Genomic DNA, 6,394 nt, shown 5'->3' with positions numbered 1-6,394 from the left:
AGAAATAGCAAGTCCAGCGAGATTGCCAGGTATGCAAGGTGTTTGCCCGCTGGGTTGGTCTTTAGATCCTTAGAGTCCCTAGCAAACCAAGGTGGGGGGAGTACTAAGTCTGATGCTCCCAATATCAGTTGTATGAGCACATCATCCGTGCCACCAATCCTCGCATTCAGGTCGCCTGCTAATATGGTCAACGCCTCGGGGTATTTAGCCATGGAATCCCTCACACTGTCAAAAAAGTCTTCCCACTGGGATTGAATATTAACCTCACCTACTACCGGGGGAATATATGTGGTTAAAATCAATAGTGGGGAATCTAAATATTTTGACCATATACAGACAGCCAGAAGATAAGGAGATGTCATAATAGTCTCACTTTTGCTCAATTCCAACTCACGTGACACCAAACATGCCAGGCCCACTTTTGGGCGGCCCTTGCTCTTGCACTTAATTGCTGGAGTCGAAAAGGACCAATAGCTCGAAAGTTTGATCTGATCAGAGCTCCACGTCTCTTGGAGCGTTATGATCTGAAAACGCCTCAATGAATCTAAAACATACTGGTCCCTACTTTTACTTTTCCAACCGTTTGCATTCCATGACAATAGTCTGATTACTTTTGTGCAGGGTAGTCATTTGGTATTCCTGTCCCGATTGTCTTCCGAGGATGTGGCTTCTAAGATGGCCTCTCTACCTGCAGAGGTTATCATCTCTATCTCCTCAAAAATTTGTTTGTCACATACGCATCCATTCTTCCCTTTGCCAGTTGGTCGAGACGAAGGGCTTTCTGGCGTTGGCTGGTTTAGTAAATCTAGGTGTTGCTTCGTAGGTTGCTGGTTCGTGGGATGCTCCATTGCCTCCATAAGCTCTTCTGCGAAGACATAAGCATTATGTAGAGCCAGTTTGGTGTAGTGGTTAAGTGTGTGGACTCTAATCTGGGAGAACCAGGTTTGATTCCCCACTCCTCTGCTTGCAGCTGCTGGGTGACCTTGGGCAAGCCATAGTTCTGTCAGAGCTGTTCTCTCAAGGACAGTTCTGGAAAGAGCTCTCTCAGCTCCACCTACCTCACAGGGTGTCTGTTGTGGGGAGGGGAAGGGGAAGGAGTTTGTCAGCCGCTCTGAGACTCTGAGTGAAGGGCGGGTTATAAATCGAATCTCTTCTTCTTCTTCTTCTTCTTCTTCTTCTTCTTCTTCTTCTTCTTCTTCTTCTTCTTCTTCTTCTTCTTCTTCTTCTTCTTCTTCTTCTTCACCTCAGCTTGAATTTGTATGTTTCGCCCAAACCTGAAACTGTAATACTCCAGATCCATTCTGTCCCGCCTCCTAACCTAATCCCTGGACAGGCAGCCCCCACTTCCTGATCTTGCAGGATGTGCCCACTGTCTTGAGCTCTCAGAAGTCTTGGTAATCCTCTGTTCCAGGCTCAATGGAAAATGTTGGCTTAGGCTGCAATCTTAAGAACACTTTCCTGGAAGTAAGCCCCACTGAACAAAATTAGACTTACTTTTGAGTAGACCTGCTTTGGAATGATTTTGTAGAAAACCACAAAAACACAAAAGAAAGAGTAGAAACAGAAGGCAAGTATTAAGTGCTCTTAAAAACTAGTGGTACCTGAATTCCTTAATTAGATTGTAGGCCCAGGCCTGCACTGATGCAAAGCACTAATGGAATTTTGCCTGCATCAGGTCTGCCAGTTTATCTTACTTGATATGTTTCATTATGCTATAAAGCGTAATATATATATTTTTTGCACACTGAAAGTATCCTATTTCATCAGTGGTTTTATTCCTGCTTTTTACAAGCACAGTAATTGGAAGAGCAATTTTGGCTCCTCTAAAGCAGATATACAACACAGAGAGCAAAAGGCTACTGGCTATTATAAAAGGATTACACCAAAGTGGTTCACCACTACTGTTGGAATATGAGGGGGGGGGAGAGTGCTCACTGCAGACACCCTTTTAGTTCAAAGGATTACAGAGAAGTGAACCTGTTTGGGGAAACTGGCTTGTTAGGAAGGATAAGAGCAACACAGAGGGCTCAAAGATGCCAATGGCTTGCACTGGCCTTCCTTCAGTTGGCTGTGTGGCTTGGCTGAGCAGAAGGCTCAGTAACTGGGGATACTAAACTAAGAATGAAGAGCCCTTTCCAAGTGCTTGATTTAGCTGACCTCGCATTCACTCTCATGCAATGCTCAGCAAAGTACTTAGAGAACCAATCTGTTGTAGTGGTTAGATTGTCAGACTAGGATCCCCACTTATTAGATGGCCTTGGGCCAGTCACACTTTCTCAACCTTGTTTATGTCATAGGTTTATTATGAAGATAAACTCAGAAATGGGTAACCATGTGCGCTGCCCTGAAATCCCTGAAGGACAGGTGAGATTTTAAAAAGCACAAATTATATAGATGATATCGATAGTTATTTACAACATATTTTATCCAATTTTTCTCCCCAATGGGGACCCAAAGCACCTTAGAAAATAACAGAACAGGCTGCATATTCAAATAGAGATAGTCCTTGCTGACTTCTAGAGCAATCCTGTGCTGAATCACTCCATTGCAAGGCTCTTGGTTTCAATGGGTTTAGACTGGACCAAGTCTGCCGCCCTGAGCCTATCGGGGGAGGGCGGGGTATAAATGTGAAAAATAATAAATAAATAAATAAATAAATAAATAAATAAATAAGACTCTGCTGTTGTGATGGACAGCCCTTAAAACAGGCTTCAAAATGCTGCACTATCAGAGTACTGGGAGGTGAAGAGTTAAATCTCCCCAAGAATGGAGAGCTTTGAGAGACAGGCTACTTCAAGCAGTCTGATTGGCCAGCTCCAGCTAAGGGCAGACATTTGTATTAGCTGAGTGCTGAGGGGCAATGGGCATTCTGATAGATTCCTGATTTGAGAAAAGAGAGATGATTCTGTACCATAACTGTTGAAAATCTGCTCTGAGGAAGAATTCACTTGAAGAACTAAAAGAGTCTGAGTCTCAGCCTATGCTGAAAGCAGTTTGACACAGACACAAGAACTAGAAATGAGATTGGGCAAGGTTATTGGCTAGTGAGATGAGACTCCCATTAAGACCAAAGGGAAGGGGATATATCTTCTATGGAAATAAGAAGAATCTCTGCCTAGTTAAACAGGGAGGGTTATCTCTGGAAGGAGGAGATCTCTGGTCTGTTGTGATTAGATTAAAAATAGGGATCAAAAGGAAGGGAGTTAGGCACTGAAAGAAGGTACCAGCCTCAAAGTAATAAGAGGATGTTATGTAAAGTTCTGGGATGAGCTTGAGTTCTGGACAGGATTGTAAGTCCACCAATCAGAGCAGCACAATGTTATGGAGGGAAGCACTCTGATTGAACCTTATCTGTAAATAATGATTGGTTGTTACATGACATATGGGCTACCTAAGCCCGGACTGTTTAAAAGAGAGAGTGTCTATGTTTTTGTCTCATTCTTGATTTCTTCTGACTTTGTTAATAAAAGCTGATTCACTGTTCACAAGCTGTGTTAAGTCTTGTATTCAGCAGAGGAGAAATAGGAAACTCTATTAAAAAGCATTGTAGTGTTTGGGAAACACAGGGGGAAAGCCTCTTGATATTAAGATCTCAGTAACTAAGAAAATAATCTCCAATAACTCTCATTTGCCTGTATAAAGAATTACAATCTGTACAACCACTGATTTTTGCCTTGAAGTTAACAGCTTCTGGTTGCACCTGACCTTCCCCTGTCTTTTAAATAAAACCTTTTGTTCTGTTTGACTTTTACATTGTCTCAAGTGCCATTTGAAGGGGTTCAACCCAAGAAGGCACCTTATTTTTCCCTCAAATTCTAGGGCTGGGCTAAAAGTCAAATTATATCTCTGTGACAGGGTGGGACAGACAGTATTTTTTAAACCATCGTTTTAATGTTTTTTTTTAATTATTTCAATACAACTTCCAACAATATAGCAAACCAGTTATAAAGAAAAATAAAGCAACTAAAGTTAATGCATAAAACAACAATAATACATTATCATCAAAACCGTTACAAGAATTCTCAAGCAATACTTGACACTAACCATTAATACATTTAAAACACTATCAAGCAGAACACTATACGAACACAGATGTGATTATAACAGATTTAGAGATTTTAAATTTTTTGGAACTACTTCTTGTTCAGACAAGTAATCTAATGCAAAAAACCATTTCTCATCAAAGCTACAGAGTGACGGATGAGATTCATACATGTGTATTTGCTCAGTGATTTTCTCCATCACATACTGTTCCCAAGTCTTACAATGCCATAATGGAGAATTGGCACAACAGAGTTTTTCCAGATTAAGGTGAGAGCCAATTTTGCTGCTTCCAAAAGAGTGGAAATGAGCTCTTTTCTAATACATGGAATTGTTGCATCAGACCACTTCATGGGGAAAAGGGACTACGTAACCAGTAATTAGAGATATTTGAGACGATATTTCTTGCCAAAACGTTGTATTTTTATACATTGTATATACACATACAAATACAGTTTGATTCATACTTGTATACATTTAATTATCTAAATACAAAACATTCTATGATGAAAAACGATAACAATCTCTGTCAGAATAATACAAACTATAGAACAAGAAAGAGTAAGAAATGTCCAGTGAAACGTTCCAGATCTGTGTAAATAGATCATGAGGTCCCGAATATATTACATCCCTCGTTGTGTCCTAAAAGACATCTCTCTCCACAAATACAAAAACTGTAAAGCTCCTTCACATCAGTTCATTCTAATTGGAAGCCACTAGAAGTTTTTACAAAGCAGGTGTGTAGCTTAATGGTTTTTTTGTGGGAGGAAAACCTGCCATCCAGATTAAGAGCTGCTAATAAAACGCCTCACCCCAAAAGTGTGCATAGGTCTCCAGCATAGATGAGAGTATGACTTAATTATATGATAAAACTTATGCAGTGTGCAGTACCAGTGAATTAATATTTTAAACATTTGGATTCTCAAATTTAAAGACAGCCATGTTACTTGGGGCAGCTCAGTCACAGAAGGGAACAAAATTTTGGAGGGAAAATCTACCTCTGAGGGAGGGAAGTGTGAGGGGCCATCATAGCTGTCTTATCTGTCAGTCAAACTGAACCAGTTCACCTTTCCTCAGAAGTCACACTGAGGGCTTTTCTACATGCTTGACTTACTCCTGATTTTCTTGGCAGTTGATTCACAAGTACTGGAATCAGTTTGGGCATGGCTCTTCCAGATGTCTGCCCTCCCTTTGTATTTTCACAGTTGTAGAGTCAGTTTATTTTCTTCTGCACATGCCTTAAATAATCAGGATTTTCAAGAGAGGGTACTGGCATCATTGGTGGCATCATTTGTGGTGTCACAGTACTCCACTTTTTAAATTTTTGTACATACTTATATCAATATCTCAATATCATGACTGCATTAAAAATCATACTAAGATATCTGTATATCAGTATACTGCTGTAATGATAGGTCAGGCAGGTTCTCTGAATTCCTAGCTTCCTTTTCTTATATAGAAGTCTTGCCCCCTCCCAGAGATATAAGGGAAAAAAGCATATCTCTGCAAGGGAAGAGGCTAGAGACTTACTTTTTAAAAAAAAAAGAGTTGGGAATTAAAAGAACCTGCTTGACCTATCATTACAGCCATAGAAGAAGAAGAAGAAGAGAAGAAGAGATTGGATTTATTCCCTGCCCTTCACTACCCAAGGGAGTCTCAGAGCGGCTTACAAACTCCTTTCCCTTCCCCTCCCCACAACAGACACCCTGTGAGGTAGGTGGGGCAGAGAGAGCTCTGACAGAAACTGTTCTTTTTCAAGAACAGCTGTGCCAGAACTATGGCTTGCCCAAGGTTATCCAGCCAGGTGCAAGTGGAGGAGTGGGGAATCAAACCCAGCTCTCCCAGATTAGAGTCTACATACTTAACCACTACACCAAACTGGCTCAATATTTTATTGCCTTTTTTAAAAAAAACCTCAAATATGAAATTATGTCTTCAGGGTGGGGGCAAGGAGAGGGAATAGTTTGATTATGATAATGACAGCCCAGTCATCCAGAAGTGGGATGGAGATGCATAGAAGTGTGTGGGACAAAGAAAACTGACGTAAACATTATGTACAAAGTTAAAAGGCCACTCAGAATAAGCTTCCAGAAAAAGATCAGGGTAAAAGTGGTGCTAAAAGAAACAAGGGGGGGGCTCCACAGCAAAATCTAAAGGCATACAAATGTGTGTGGAAATCAGGGGATACTTGAGTAGAGGGTCAGAACCAAAGGAAAAATCCAGTGCAGAAATGCCCGGAATGTAACTTGATTCTAAGTTAAAATGTCATGAGGATAGATATGGGTAGATATGGGTAGATAAATCAATGTTATACCTATGGGAAATGATACATTCTTCTAGTGCTCTCATGATA

Source organism: Gekko japonicus, unplaced genomic scaffold (assembly GCF_001447785.1).
Source record: "Gekko japonicus isolate JY-2015 unplaced genomic scaffold, Gekko_japonicus_V1.1 scaffold801, whole genome shotgun sequence".
NCBI lineage: Eukaryota > Metazoa > Chordata > Lepidosauria > Squamata > Gekkonidae > Gekko > Gekko japonicus.
The sequence above is the reverse complement of the archived record's forward strand: the minus strand, read 5'-3'. Positions refer to the sequence as shown.